The following is a 15,363-nucleotide window of genomic DNA, read 5'->3' on the forward strand; positions in this document are numbered from 1 at the left end:
CATATTGTCTTTTAGATTTTTTAATGAGTACATTTTATCAGGTTTTGAAATTTTCTTTCCAGTTACTAGGTCTTTTTAAATGTAAATGACTGTTGAACTCAATCAAATATGTTTTCAGGTATAGATTAAGATGTTTTTCCCCCTTTCATTTGTTTGTGTGAAGAAATATGTTGATTTAATATTAAATCATCCTTACATACCTAGAATAAACTCAAATTGGTCATAACATATTACCTTTTGTACTTCTTGCTAGATTTGAGTTGCTTTTATTTATTTATTTATTTTTTTGAGACAGAGCCTCAAGCTGTCCCCCTGGGTAGAGTGCTGTGGCATTACAGCTCACAGCAACCTCCAACTCCTGGGCTCAAGCGAGTCTCCTGCCTCTGCCTCCCAAGTAGCTGGGACCACAGGCGCCCGCCACAACGCCCAGCTATTTTTTGGTTGCAGCCATCATTGTTGTTTGGCTGGTCCGGGCTGGGGATTCGAACCCGCCACCTTAGGTGTACGTGGCTGGCGCCTTAGCCGGTTGAGCTATAGGCGCCGAGCCGAGTTGCTTTTATTTTATATAGGATTATTGTATCTATATTAATGAGAAAAATAAAGGTATAATTTTTCTTTTTTATCGTCACCTATAAAACTCAGCTACAAAACCTAGGTGTTTTCTTTGTGGGAATGTTGTTAACCACTACTTCAATTTCTTTAATAATTATAGTCGTCTAGATTTTATTTATTTATTTTTCAAGACACAGTTTTGAGTTGTCACCCTGGGTAGAGTGCTGTGGCATCACAGCTCACAGCAACCTCCAACTTCTGGACTCAAGGGATTCCTCTGCCTCTGTCTTCCAAGTAGCTGGGACCACAGGCGCCCGCCACAATGCCCGGCTATTTTTTGGTTGCAGCCGTCATTGTTGTTTGGAGGGCTGGGCTAGATTCGAACCCACCAGCTCTGGTGTATGTGGCTGGTGCCTTAGCCTCTTGAGCCACAGGTGCTGAATCTAGTCTTCTATATTTAAATCAGTTCTGCTAAGTAGTAAGTTTTCAAACATTGGGTGGGGCCTGTGACTCAAAGGAGTAGGGCGCCAGCACCATATGCTGGAGGTGGCAGGTTCAAACTCAGCCCTAGCCAAAAACTATAAAAAAAAAAAAAAAAATCAAACATTGTAAGGTTTTTGTATTTTATTATTTTCTACAATTTAGTCAACATGCTATATTTTCAGTGTTTTTAAATTATGTGCACACCCAAATATATTTACAAAAATAAAACTTTGTAGTTTTATAGTTTTATCACCTGTTTTTTTTTTTTTTTGGCAGTTTTTGGCTGGGGCCAGGCAACCTCCGGTATATGGGGCCAGCACCCTACTCCTTGAGCCACAGGCACCACCCTATCACTTGTTTTTAAAGCTTTCAAAATATTGTCCGGCATAGTGCTCATGCCTGTAATCCTAGCACTCTAAAAGGACAAGATGGGAAGATTGCTTGAGCTCATGAGTTCCAGAGCAGCCTGAGCAAGAGTGAGACCCCCATCTATAATAAAAATAGAAAAATTAGCTGGGAGTTGTGGTGGACATCTATAGTTCCAGCTACTCAGGAACCTGAGGCAGGAGGATTGCCTGTGCCCAGGAGTTTGAGGTTGCTGTGAGCTATGATGATACCACGGCACTTTATCAAGGGCAACAGAGTGAAACTCTTATCTCAAAAAAAAAAAAAAAGCTTTCAAAATATCTGATCTTTTTCAACATTGAAAATAATTTCTTATCATAAAAAGTTTTATGTCCAATCATTTGGGAGCTAGATCTATTTTCCCAGGAGCTTTCTACACTCTTTCCAATGGCTTTACTGATTTTAATACCTTGAGTAAATAGGACAAGCTCTGCTATAAATATATTGTATCTGTTCTTTCATACTTATACACACCATACATTTGAAGTGCTTCTTTCAACTTAACTGTTTGTTATTCTGTATTACTGAATCATCAGCTTAAGATATGCTACTTTGTTAGGTATATACATATTTTAAACTGAGATATCAACTTGGTGTGCTGAAGGGTCACTATGTAATGACAAAAGGCTGGTGTTTGACATGTCTTTTTTTAATCCTTACACTTTTAACTTTTGTATGTTCATGTTTTTTTTTTTAATTGTAGGCTTACTTCATTTACATATATTGACAGCATTGATGTATTTAGACCTGCATAGCAGACAATGGATCTGTTCTATCCAGATACTCATGAATTCTTTTCAACCATTTTGGCCCAGCCCCTATAGTCAGTGTGGTTTTTTATTTCCAGTAGCCATCATTTGCCACATTTAAAATAACTGCCTCAGTCTCCCAGAGTTCACTTTGTCCCCAGGTCCCCTGGAGATGCTCAGGAAGCCTTCGTCAGTGACTGATGGGTGTGAGAATGTGAACACCATGACACACACTCCAGAGTTGTGTCACCAGGAGGACACCATCAGGCACATCATGAGGGGTGACTTGCTTCACTTCCTCCTCACCTGTTCTGTATTATACACTCCATTGCCAGTTTCCCTTGGGAGTATTTTCTTAATAAAATACTTGTACAAGAATTCTCAGAGGGTACTTTTGGAGGATCTGACAACACATCTTTATAATTTTAATTTATTATTTTAGTTCTCTCCCATTTTCCCATTATTTAATTTGTTGGGGTGTTTTTTTGTACTGATACATCCATCTCCTCTACTACACCCCAAAGAAAGAATTTTAGCTTACTTTCAAATAACTCAGACTACTTACTATTTATGCTGACAATGTCTAGATTTAAAATTCAGAGTTGTTACGAATATATTTTTTCTTTGATCTTATTTTCTAGAGACAACAGCAAATTTTACCAAGATATGAAATAACATGTTTCCTCAAGTATTTCTTGCAGGGACTCCTAGATTTTTTCTTTCCACTTACATAAATATTACTCCTTGTTTTCAACTCAGATCTTTGGGTGGCAAATTTTCTGAGGCTTTCTATGACTGAGAATGTTTTATCATATCTCTGAATTTGAATGACAATTTATCTGGATATAAATCCTACATTCTAAGTGACTTTTCAATGTGTCAAAAATCCTACTTCATTGTCTCCTTGAATCCAGAATTGATAGCGAAAAATCTGATCTCAATTTGATTCTTGGACTTGTTTGAGACTCATTTTATCTCTGAAGTCTTATCATCTGTCTTCTATGTTCTTAAGGTTTATTATGATGTTCCCGAGTGTGAGTTTTTCCTTGTCTCTCCTCCTGGAATCTTTGAGCTCTTTGCAGCAGGTCGTTCATCTTTATTTGGGGAAATTTATTTCCATTATTTTTTCAAATATTTCTTTATCTCCATCTATATTTTCTCTTTCTGAGATAACTACTGTTTGAATGTTACTGCCATGTTTTCTCTCTTCCACATCTTTTTAATTTTGTTTACAATGTTTTCTGTTTTTTCCCCTCCAAGAGAATTCCTCCAATTGTCTTCTAATTCATTATTAACTCATTCCTTAGACACATCCATTCTGCTACTCATACTAATGATTGTGTTAAATATTACTTTTGATCCCTAATATTTCTGTTTAGTTCTTTTTAGCCTTTTTCTTGTTTTTGTCTCATATCACTAACTTTGTACCTTATTTCATTTAGTGTACTTATCAGCCTAAATTAATCTGTTTTCTTAGTATTTCTGGTTCTGACTGAATTAGAAATTGAGTGTTACTTTCAGCTTTGAAACAATTGTTCTTCTGAAATGACTTCTTATTTGAATGTAAGTGCCTGAACCCTTGAAGTGTCGGCTAATGTGCCAGACACGGGGGGGTGGATGTGCTCAGAGAGGACAGCCCTGAGCACTACAACCCAGGGTCACTGCCCATAGTTAGAGCTTCATCCCTGTCCCCAGCAAGAAGCACTGTTGGTTTTCTTACAGTCTTTCCAGATACGTTTGTCTTTCTCTTTATTTTTGTAGACAGACCCTTTGTTTCTTTTTCCTGCCATTGTTTGATAGTTTTGCTTCATTGTGGACCAAAGAACATCTGCATTGAAGTCTCCTTCAGACACTTATCAAAAATGCCATTGCCTGGGCTGTACTTCACACTTATTAATCCAGACAATCCATTTCAAAATGGAGTCAGAGAAACTGAGCAGGAGGGTCATAGAGTACTAACAATTCAAAAATCACTGTTTGTTCTTATTGTTATTTTTTCTCTGTAGCAGCCTTATTAAGGAATCTGGAAGAGAATTCATAACATAATACTAAACTGTGAGGCTTAAATGAGATTTTACTGTATTGTTGATACCATTGATCTGTGCTATACTTGGGTCTCATTAATATAAATAAACAGAGGGGGAGTCTACTGCACTTCTCCCAAGGGGCTCAAAAGACTTACCAACCTCAAATCTTATTTGTTCTCATAATATCCCCTCGTGGCTAATGTGTATTGCACATACCTGCTTCCCCTCTGACCTTCTCTGCCATGTTCTGACGTAGCACAAAAGCCCTCCCCAGAAGCCAAGCAGATGTCAGCGTCACGCTTCTTGTACAGCCTGCAGAACCGTGAGCTAAATAAATCTCTTTTCTCTATAAATTACCCAGCCTCAGGTATTCCTTTATAGCGATACAAAATGGACTAAGACAGAAAGTGAAGATTATTTTGCATTGATAAATCATACTGGCTAGTGGGAGAATATAGGTAGTGAAACAGCTATCTAAGGTCATAAAACAGAACTGTAAAAAGGAAGGCTGGAGGACCTGGGAAGCTGCTTCTGTGGTAGAAGAGTCCTTTGTTCATGATTCAGGAAGCAGCAGGTTACATTCATTTCAGAATTTTCCTAGCAGAATTGTTTGTTATATCCAAAAGTAGGAAAGAACTCAAATGCCCATCAGCAGCAGAATGAATCAAGTTGTAGCACATCAGTATCATTCAGCAATGTAAATGAACTCATTATGGAGACCTGCTACAATGTGGATACAGCTCACAAATGTAATTTTGAATCAAAGAAGGCAGACACAAAAGAATATAGTTATGTGATTCCCTTTCTGTAAAGTTCAAAAAACAAGGGAAACTAAATTATGGTGTTTAGGAATTCAAACTTAGATGGCAAAAGAATAAAGAAATGCAAGAAAATTACTTCCATAAATTACTTCCTTTAGGGAAGAAAGGGTCAAGTCAAGCTCAGCCATCGCTTCATACTGGCCCTTCCTGCCCAGTGATCTTGTATGTTCATGCCAACAAGGGAACTGGGGAAACTGTTTGAAACTGTCTTGTGGACTGGGAAAGCAAATTAAGTATAGGTCGATCAGATTAATTTGATTATTCATGTGGTTCAAATATTTTATATCCTTGTTGACTTTTTTGACTGCTACTTTTATTACTTACTGAGAGGTGTTTATGAAAATATCCAAACTATTATTATATGATTTTAATTTCCTTTTCTAGTTCTGATACATTTTGAAGTAATGTGAAGCTATTAAGTGAACATAGGTGAAACATTAGGTATAGAATACTTCAGGATGGTTATCTGTTTAATTGATGCTGTTATTATTACAAAATGTTTCTGTTTGCTTCCAGTGATTTTTCTTGACTTAAAGTCTATTAATCTGTCATTACATATTGATAATCAACTTTCTGTTAGCTATTGTTTACCTATGATAACTTCTTCTATCCTTTTGCTTTCCATTTAACTGTGTTCTTACATAATTACTTGTCTTATAAACAGCACACACTTGAGTCTTGTTTTTATATCCAGTATGACAATTTGTCTTCAGCTGAAATGTTTACTTACATATGATATAGTCAATGAAATAGATGGATTTAAGATTTCCACTTAGCCCATCTATGCTTTATTTTACATTTCCCTTTTGCTGTTTTCTTTTGGATTAATCATTTTTTTTCTATTGTATTATTCTCCTCTATTAGCCATTCTTTTTTTTTTTTTTTTTTTGAGACAGAGCCTCAAGCTGTCCCCCTGGGTAGAGTGCCATGGCATCACAGCTCACAGCAACCTCCAACTCCTGGGCTCAAGCGAGTCTCCTGCCTCAGCCTCCCAAGTAGCTGGGACCACAGGCGCCCACCACAACGCCCGGCTATTTTTTGGTTGCAGCCGTCATTGTTGTTTGGCAGGTCCGGGCTGGGGATTCGAACCCGCCACCTTAGGTGTACGTGGCTGGTGCCTTAGCTGGTTGAGCTATAGGCGCCGAGCCAGCCATTCTTGAATATTTTAATGTTTACCTAGAGATTCAATTTGAATCTTTTACTTCCTGTAGTCTACCTGAGGTTGTCTTTACTACCTCTTGAGCAATGCAAGTGTTTTACAACATGTTTAATCCATTTAATGTCCCCATTCTTGTGCTATTGCTGGCACATATTTTTACTTGTGCATGTTATAAATTTCACAATACATTATAATCATTTCTAAGTTATCATATATTTCTATTTTCACACATATTTGCCCAATCCCATGCTCTTTGCTCCTTTAGGCAGTTCTATGCTTTCATCTGGGATGATCTTCTTCCAGCCTAAAGAATTTGTTGTAGAATCTCTTCTAGAAAAAAGTCTGCTGGCCATGACTATTTTCATCTTCGTTGTCTATAACGTTTTTTAATTTACAATCCTTTACGAAGTATATATTTATTCTGTGAGTGAAGAATTCTAGGCTGGCTGCTTTTTCTCTTTCAAGTATGTCATTCTATTGTCCCCAGCATCCATAATTTCTGGTAGGAAGTTATCAATCTTATTGTTGGCCTTTTAAAGTTTATGCATCTCACTTCTCTGACTACTTTTAGAGTCATCTCCTTATCTTTCATTTTTATCAGTTTAACTATGATGCACTTGAGCGAGGTTTTCTTTTTTTTTTCTTTCTTTGAGGTTTTTGGCCAGGGCTGGGTTTGAACCCACCACCTGCGGCATATGGGACTGGCGCCTTACTCCTTTGAGCCACAGGCACTGCCTTGAGTGAGGTTTTCTTGGTATTTATTCTGCTTGAAGTTCACCAATGTTTAATTGTGGGGTGACAGCTTTCAATAGTTTAATAAAATTGTCACTATTACATTTTCAAATATTCCTTCTGCCCCATTTTTCTCTCCTTTTTCTACTGGATTTCACATTGCATAGACATTACATTATTTGAAGTTCAGGTGATTTAGTTTACATCTTTTATGCTCTCATGTTTCTTCCCATACTCTCCCTCACTGGAAGCTTTGGTTTGGATATTCTGCAGTGACCTGTTTTGAAATTCATTGTTCTTGCCTTCTGGCTTACTGCTAAATCCATCCAATTAATTCTCAATTTTAGACATATTTGTCATATTTTTCATTTTCATTTAATTATATTTTAGAGTTATAAATTTCTGTTGAAATTATTCCTTTTATAGTTTCAATTCTATTTTGAAAACTCCCAACTTTTCATGCATTTAGTTGATTTTTTCATTTCTTTCTCTGTTTAAAACATACTAATCATAGATCATCCTCCCAGACTTCTGAATAAGCGAATGAAAAATTTCTATCTTCTCAAACCTGGAAGTTTGGCCCTTTGGAGGTTGTGAACTTAGCTATTTATCTACCTCATGCAGGTTTAAACTCTGGCAAATGTCTTGAGAGGAAACCAAGTATCTGTTAATGCAGGCCACAAGTACTCACTACAGAGGTGTTCATTAATCAGGTAGACAAGATGCCAATTTAGTAGATGTCAATTTATTTGTCCACTTACCCTATTGTTTGCTTAATGGTGTGAACAAAGCAATGAAAGTGACAGATAATGAGAAAATGCATCAGTTCAACAATATCAACTTTCCTCACCAAGGTTGGTCTCTTACTTTTGAGCAATTTTCCAGTAGATATAACACAAGAAAACAAATCTGGTTATAGCTTATTGGCTGATTATAGAGGCCTCCCTAGGGTCTCTGCTATCATGAAAGGGAGAACAATTTTTCCTCATTAAAATTGATACTTATTTTTAATATTTGCCTTCTATACCCACCATGTTTCTGCAAGTACCACTATCTGCTGGCTACTATAGGTCTTATTCACTGACAATGTCTCCCACCCAACATTGCTTCTGACCAAGGAACTGAATTTACAGCAAAAGAAGAAAGATAATGGATAACCAAGGGACTCATTGATGTTAACATTATCAGAAGCGGCTGGCCTTATACAATAGTGAAATGGCCTACTGAAGAACAGTTACTACAACTAGAATCAACTTTGTGAGGTAGAGATGTAATCTTACAAAATAGAGGAACAAATACACGGTATCCTTTCTCCCATAGACAGAACACATAAATTTGGAAATTTTTATTAATTGGCCACAAGGAATATTTACTTCATTGGGACAAAGATGTGAGTTAAGGGAGAGGTAACAGTGGTGAATTATATGGGGAGGAGAAACAGTTGTTATTTCAGTTTATTTGTGACCTTTGGACCCACTCCTGGATGCACGATGATCATGTGCACTCTTAAAGATGGATTACTGCTGGGCCCACTGGATCTTATGAGTAAATTCCAAGAAAACAATATAGAAAAAAAAATACTTGAATCTGTATGTTAAAAATGTTGACAAAACCCTCATTTTGAACTTGGAAAACTGACTCTAAATATTCATCTCTAAATTGTATCCTAGTAACTATTAGATATTTTTAAAAACTCAGGAAATATAAAGGGAAGGGATAATAATTGTAACAAATAATATATATACACACATTAATATATGTATATTTGTTTGTGTGTGTTTATAGTCTTATTTTTTTGTCAAAAGAAACTTAGAAAAAACTAATAGAATAAAAGAGGAGATGAGAATGAAGTTGAAGGGATGATAAAGAGTAAAACCTTTCTGAGTACATCTTTTTACGTTTTGAGGCTTGAAACACCAAAATGTTTTACATTTTCAAAACTAAAATTAAATTAATAGGGATGAGAGAATCAAGCTCCAACATTTCCATAGACAGAAAGAAATAAACCTAACTACACACTGTATCAAACTAATAAAAATTAATTCAGAAAACTTCTGAACACAATACGTTGAATATCTTTAGGGGAATTTAGCTTAAGGACAAAAAGAACTAAAAAGATATCTTGAAGTTTCATTTAGTAGACAGTATTAGTAGTAATTTATGTGTGTTTTAGAATAGATCACATGTGTCTTGGGATCATCTCCAAATAAACTACTTGCACTCAAATCATCATCTTAGGATCTATTTCTTAGGGAAACTCAAACCTAAGACAGTTTCATCCATCCATTCATTAACATTTATTGAGCACTTATTATGTGCCAGGCACTGAGTCAAGTCCTTTGCAACACATAACCTCTTTTATCATCCCCTTTACAAATGAAGAAATCAAGACTCAAAGAAGTTAAGGACTTAGCCCAATATCACACAACCAAGACAGAGTTCTGGGAAGAAGTGATGGCAAATCAATGGCTAGCTGGGATCCCCAGACGCCCACTTGAACTGAACAGTGAGGAAAATGAGCTTTCTTTGGGGGTAACAATTAGAGAATATTGTCATGGCATAATACTGCTGTGAAGAAAGAAGAAAACAGATACTGAACAATTGAGAAAACATTTTGACACAACATTTTTAAAATTAAAAATATTTATTTTTGAGTTTTGGGAAAGCAACTTGCTATAAGAATACACAAACAGACACACAAACCTGGGTTTAACCTAGCTATACTAGTTTATAGCTGTGGGACAGGAGCAAGTTGCTTACCAGTCTAAGCTCAATTTTCTAATCCACAAAACGTATAAAAGCCAAGATTGTTGTAAGAAGGAGATTTATTCAAATAATTAGCATCTAATAAGTGCTAATTCAGTGTATGGAAATACATTGTCATTTCAGAAACTCTGTGTTAAGTACTGAAATATAGGTGGTATCAATACTATGCTTAGCAGGATTATATTAAAAAAGCAATATAAAGCATTTTATGTCATGAATAATATCTGTACTACTATCTTTAAAAATCTTAGTCTTTTCATATATAATGCTAGTTAATGTTACAAAGTAAAATAAAAACAAACAATTTAAAAGGCAAGCCTTAAGTATAAAATTCTATTTGAAGCAATATCAAAGAGTCCACAGAATAAAATTTATCATCTTGATAACAGAATTTTGTATTATGTGCTAAGCAATACTAAAAAAAAAGTATTGATATTATCAGTTAGTTACAAGTAATATTCATAATTCTTTCCTAGCCAAATGTTTTTAATCAAGATCAAGAAGAAAAACAATAAGTATACTCATTTGCACCACCCTTAATATTTTCATTTAACCAATGCAATTCCTTAGATTTAAAAAATTATTTTATTGCAATCCCTTTTATAATTTTTTTTTTTTTTTTTTGAGACAGAGCCTCAAGCTGTCTCCCTGGGCAGAGTGCCGTGGCATTACAGCTCACAGCAACCTCCAACTCCTGGGCTCAAGCGAGTCTCCTGCCTCCGCCTCCCAAGTAGCTGGGACCACAGGCGCCCGCCACAACGCCCGGCTATTTTTTGGTTGCAGCCGTCATTGTTGTTTGGCAGGTCCGGGCTGAGGATTCGAACCCGCCACCTTAGGTGTACGTGGCTGGCGCCTTAGCCAGTTGAGCTATAGGCGCCGAGCCCCTTTTATAATTTATGATAGGTATTTAAAATGGTATCAGAGATATAGATGCTGAATGAATGATTTCAAAGAACTCAAATGATGCACCGGTCAGAAGAAATTTCTAAGGACTGCTTCATTGATTTGGCTGGAACTGTTTTATTCAGAACAGCTCAGATTAGCAGCAGCAGCAGCTGGTGTTCAAAGAAATGCTTCCCTTTTCCACCTACTCTCCAGATGGGTTAAGGAGGCACAAAGAGATAGATATGACCAAGGTCCGTGTATGATTTGATAGGACTTCCAGGGTTTTGCTCCAATGATCTCTTATGTTGTTTCGGGTATAGGTGCTATAAGTGAAATTAGTGCTTAAGTGAGAGGTTTAGATTTAAGAGGACTTTTTGCCTGTCTCGTTCAATATCCTTTTTTCCTTTTTTTTTAATTTAAAGAGGTTTATTCTGAGCCAAATTTGAGGACCATGGTCCGAAACCACACTTAAGAAGTCTTGGGCAAGTGGATTAGTAGTGGTTAGGTTATAGTTTAATTTTATGCATTTTAGGGAAACAGGAATTGTAAATCAATACTTGGAAGGCTACTTTGGTTTGGCCAGAAAAGGTGAGCATCTTAAGGTTGGGTGGGATGAGGTTGCCGGGAGTGGGGTATGGGGGGGTTAGGGGGAGGGGCGGTGATCACAGATTTTAGGTGGGTTTCAAGATTCTTTGATTTGTAATTGTTTAAAGAAATGAAGCTTTGTATAAAAGCTTTTTTTTTTTTTTTTTAAGTTACAGGAGTCTGTTCTGCTAATCAGCTAATCACATACAAGCTGCAGGCAATATGTTTGTTATTTAAATTAAGGATTTGGAGGTTTCTCTTGCATAGCCTTAGGCCTCTTAAGGAGTTACCAAGGATGTCTCTAAGAAGGGAGGAGGGCAGGATGAGGCATTTCTTATTTACTTTCTCAAGACTAGCAACTTAGTTTTGGTGTATCCCCTTGGGCAAAAGGGGGCTGTTCAGTGAACCAGTAGTGTGGAGCCTTAAGATTTTTAGTTTACAATTATCCCTACTCTGCTTCTGATAGACAAGATCTATCAGAAGCAGAGCTGATGACCACACTTTTCTTTTATCTCATCCATTGCTAGGGTGGTGGTGCTATGTGCCAGGGGTCCATCAGGTTCTCAATGAGACCCTTATAGCCAGGAGAACTGAAGAACAAGGCTGGACTTAACCAAGAGCACAGTTTCTAGGACGAAACAGTTAGCAGTGTGGAAGGCTGCACCAGACATCAGATACTATGAAAACTGAGAAACAACTTTTGAATTTGGCCATTATGCCATAGTGACACTGATACAAGCAGCAAAATGGAGGCAGTTGCTGCAAAGGGATGTAGAAGGAAATGACCATTTGAGCACAGATAACTCTTTAAAAGGAGAGACAAAGTCAATAGAGAATTTATGAATGGGATAAGGAATAATCAAAGGAGTAAGTCTTGGGGCAAACAACATCCCCTCCAAAAACAATTAGCTGTAGAGAGGGAAGGATGTAAGACAGGTCAAGAGCAATGCAAATTTAGACAAATTTATAAGACTAAGGATGGGGTATGAAGAAGTTCATGTTTGCTGTGTGTAATGCTAAATAATGATATAAATAACACTAATACTAATACCGGCACTATTACTAAACAGTAATATTTACAAAGCACTTTTCTTTTTTTTTTTTCATTTAAGCAGTGTTTAATGAAAGCTGCATATAAGATTATTTTATTTCTGCATCTTCTCAATTGTTTCTTCCTTGTACTTGCCCTTTTCCTTTCCTACTTGGTGAGATTTGGCTTTTCATTCAAGGATCTTTAAGCCTAGTAATAACCACCTTGCTGGGGTGAATGCCCACATGGACAGTTGTGTCATTAGCCTTTTCCCGCTGCACCCGCTCAATGTAGATGACATATTTCTTCCTATAAACCTGGACTACTTTACCAATCTGCTGACCTTTATAATGCCCCCGGACAACCTGAACTTCATCATCCTTCCGGATGGGCATGGATTGAACATTGTACTTCTGTCTTAGCTCTTTGGAAAGAGGGGAAGAAATAATCTTCCTGACAATGTGGGAAGGCGCATTGAAATGTCTTTTGCGGTTCTTATTTATTTTTTTTTAATTGAATGGTAACCATGTACATCAATGCACCTCTGGGGTACAGTGTGGGGCTTTCACACACAATCCGAAACACTTCCATCAAACTGGTCAACATAGCCTTCGTGTCACTCTCCTAGTATCTTTTGCAGTTCTTGTTTTGGTCCGAAGTCACAAAGGGATTGAACTTCATTTTGGCCGCTGCCTCTCAGGCGATGGCCACAAAAGGGACCAAAGCACTTTTCACATGCCAGTGTTCTTTACGGAGCTATTCTTCGAAAAGTACAATACTGGAAACTATTCATATACTGAAAGCTTACGGTCCTTCAATAGCTGAATGTCTTAACATTTTGGTGCAGCTTGAAAATTGCAGCAATGATTTTCACCCCACCATATCTGATTTTTTCCTTTTCCATGTTCATGGCTTATTTCTGACCATGGGGTATGCTAGGTAATAACAAATTATTTATATATATATGTATTTTTTTTTTTTTTTGAGACAGAGCCTCAAGCTGTCACCCTGGGTAGAGTGCTGTGGCATCACAGCTCACAGCAACCTCCAACTCCTGGGCTCAAGCGAGTCTCCTGTCTCCACCTCCCAAATAGCTGGGATAACAGGTGCCCACCACAACGCCTGGCTATTTTTTTTTGGTTGCAGCCATCATTGTTGTTTTGGCGGGCCCGGGCTGGATTTGAACCCCTCAGCTCAGGTGTACGTGGCTGGCGCCTTAGCCGCTTAAGCCACAGATGTCGAGCCTATATATGTATTTTGTTGTTGCAGTTTGGCAGGGGCTGGATTCAAATCCGCCATCCTCGGTATATGGGGCCGGCGCCCTACCCAGTGAGCCACAGGCACTGCCCAATTGTTTTTATATTTTGATTCATCTGTTGTGACTCATGTCAACAAGAAATCTTGAGCAACAAACATCCCTGCTTCCCCCACAAAAAAAAAAAACACTTTATTAGCTATTTAGGATAAAAGGTCATTTTAAAAAGTGTACTATCAGATATTTAGTAGGAGGTACCCCCCCAATCACTGAAATGTTGGGTTACTCTGAAAAAGTGTCCAGTCTTAACAGGTGGGACCTCCTCTTCAACTGTGAATTCTTGAGAGCAGGGATTGGAACTGTTGATCTATTATTGTTTCCCAAGGCCTGGCACATAAATAGTTCTGGGTAAATAAAATCTCAAAAGTTTATTCAAGACATTAATGCATATCTTTTTAAAAGTAAACTGCTCTTTTTACTTTACACCTGAAATGAGAAAATTTTTAGAAACTACTGGGTCTCATCTTGACTAGGAATAGTTTAAACAATTTATTACTCACTTAGTAGATACTAAGTCATTTTTCTGTGAAAATATACTTGAAGAAAAATATGGGAGAAAAAAATTTTTCACATAGACTAACGTATGTATATATGTAGAAGTACAGCACTACAAATAGTTTAAAGATTCTTGATAATATTCAGGGAGGCAATTTTTACCAGAAAGTATTTCTAAATTTGAAAATGGATAAAGCAAAGAGCATAGTGGGTTCCTGAATCAAGTCCGACACTAAAATCATGCACAAATATACATATTTAACATTAATGAACTAAAAGGGATACGGGTAATTTTTCCATATTCCTAGGAGGAATTAGAATCCTCCTTGATCTTAGCAAAGCACTGGATTGTCATTCTGACATCCAGAACAGATTTTATTTCCCTTCCTTCTTTAATCTTTTCGCGATTCAGGGATTTCTGCCACACCAGGTTATTACAAAATTGCATTTCATTCAATCTGTACTTAAGTAGCATAGCTAAAAGTATCTTCACATGCTATTCCTATTTGGTATTAATAGTTTGCCTTAGTTCTATTTATTTATTTATTTGCAGTTTTTGGCCAGGGCTGAGTTTGAACCCACCACCTCTGGCATATGGGGCCGGTGCCCTACTCCTTGAGCCATAGGCCCCACCCTGCCTTAGTTCTAACAACAAAGTCTTTAACGATTTTCATTCTCAGTTGTCTATTTCGACATGTGGTAATATGTGAAAGATAAATCCTTAAAAAATTACAATTCTAGCTAGTCCCTTCCATAAAATATAACAGCAAATAGTTTCCAAATGAGGCTCTGTAATGGGGGAAATGAAAAATGAATAGTTAAGTTAAAACATCTTAAAATTGAACCAAGCTTAAGACTGTCATTTATCATTAGTTGACCTAGGAAAAAACTCTTTTAGCTTATTCTTTTTATAACTGGCTAATTTTTTTTATAGTTGTTACAGTTGTGACTATGTTAAAAAGATGCTCTAAGAACGACAATTCAAAAATACACTTACGATGTATTGTTGTGGTTATAACGAATTAGAGTACTAGATGACTGAGGCCTCACATAGTATTCTAAGGGCTTATCAGCAAAGTTGCAAGCCTTGAGACTATATGAATTGTGATTCTCTTATAACTCTGCTGGCAAGCGTTGTAAAACCATAAAAAGATAAAACACCTTTAAATAAAATGGTGACCCTGATACTGAATATGACGCATGCCTCTAAATGGGTTCAGCTATCATAAAGATCAAAATTAGCAAATCTAACATAATCGATAACCTAGTTAACGTGGCCACTGCAGTAGAGCTTTTACTTCTAGGCTCTGGTAAACTAGTGACAAATCCTGAGTTGGCCTAAGTAGCTGACCTTGGTCC

The 15,363-nt window shown here is 37.0% G+C and overlaps 1 pseudogene; it reads right to left on the reverse strand.

Moving 5' to 3' along the window:
* Positions 1-12,309: 12,309 nt before the first annotated feature.
* On the reverse strand, positions 12,310-12,875 carry LOC100942129 (annotated as a pseudogene).
* Between the last annotated feature and the right edge of the window lie 2,488 nt (positions 12,876-15,363).

The sequence above is a fragment of the Otolemur garnettii genome, unplaced genomic scaffold (assembly GCF_000181295.1).
Source record: "Otolemur garnettii isolate 467f Iridium unplaced genomic scaffold, OtoGar3 scaffold00170, whole genome shotgun sequence".
Lineage (NCBI taxonomy): Eukaryota > Metazoa > Chordata > Mammalia > Primates > Galagidae > Otolemur > Otolemur garnettii.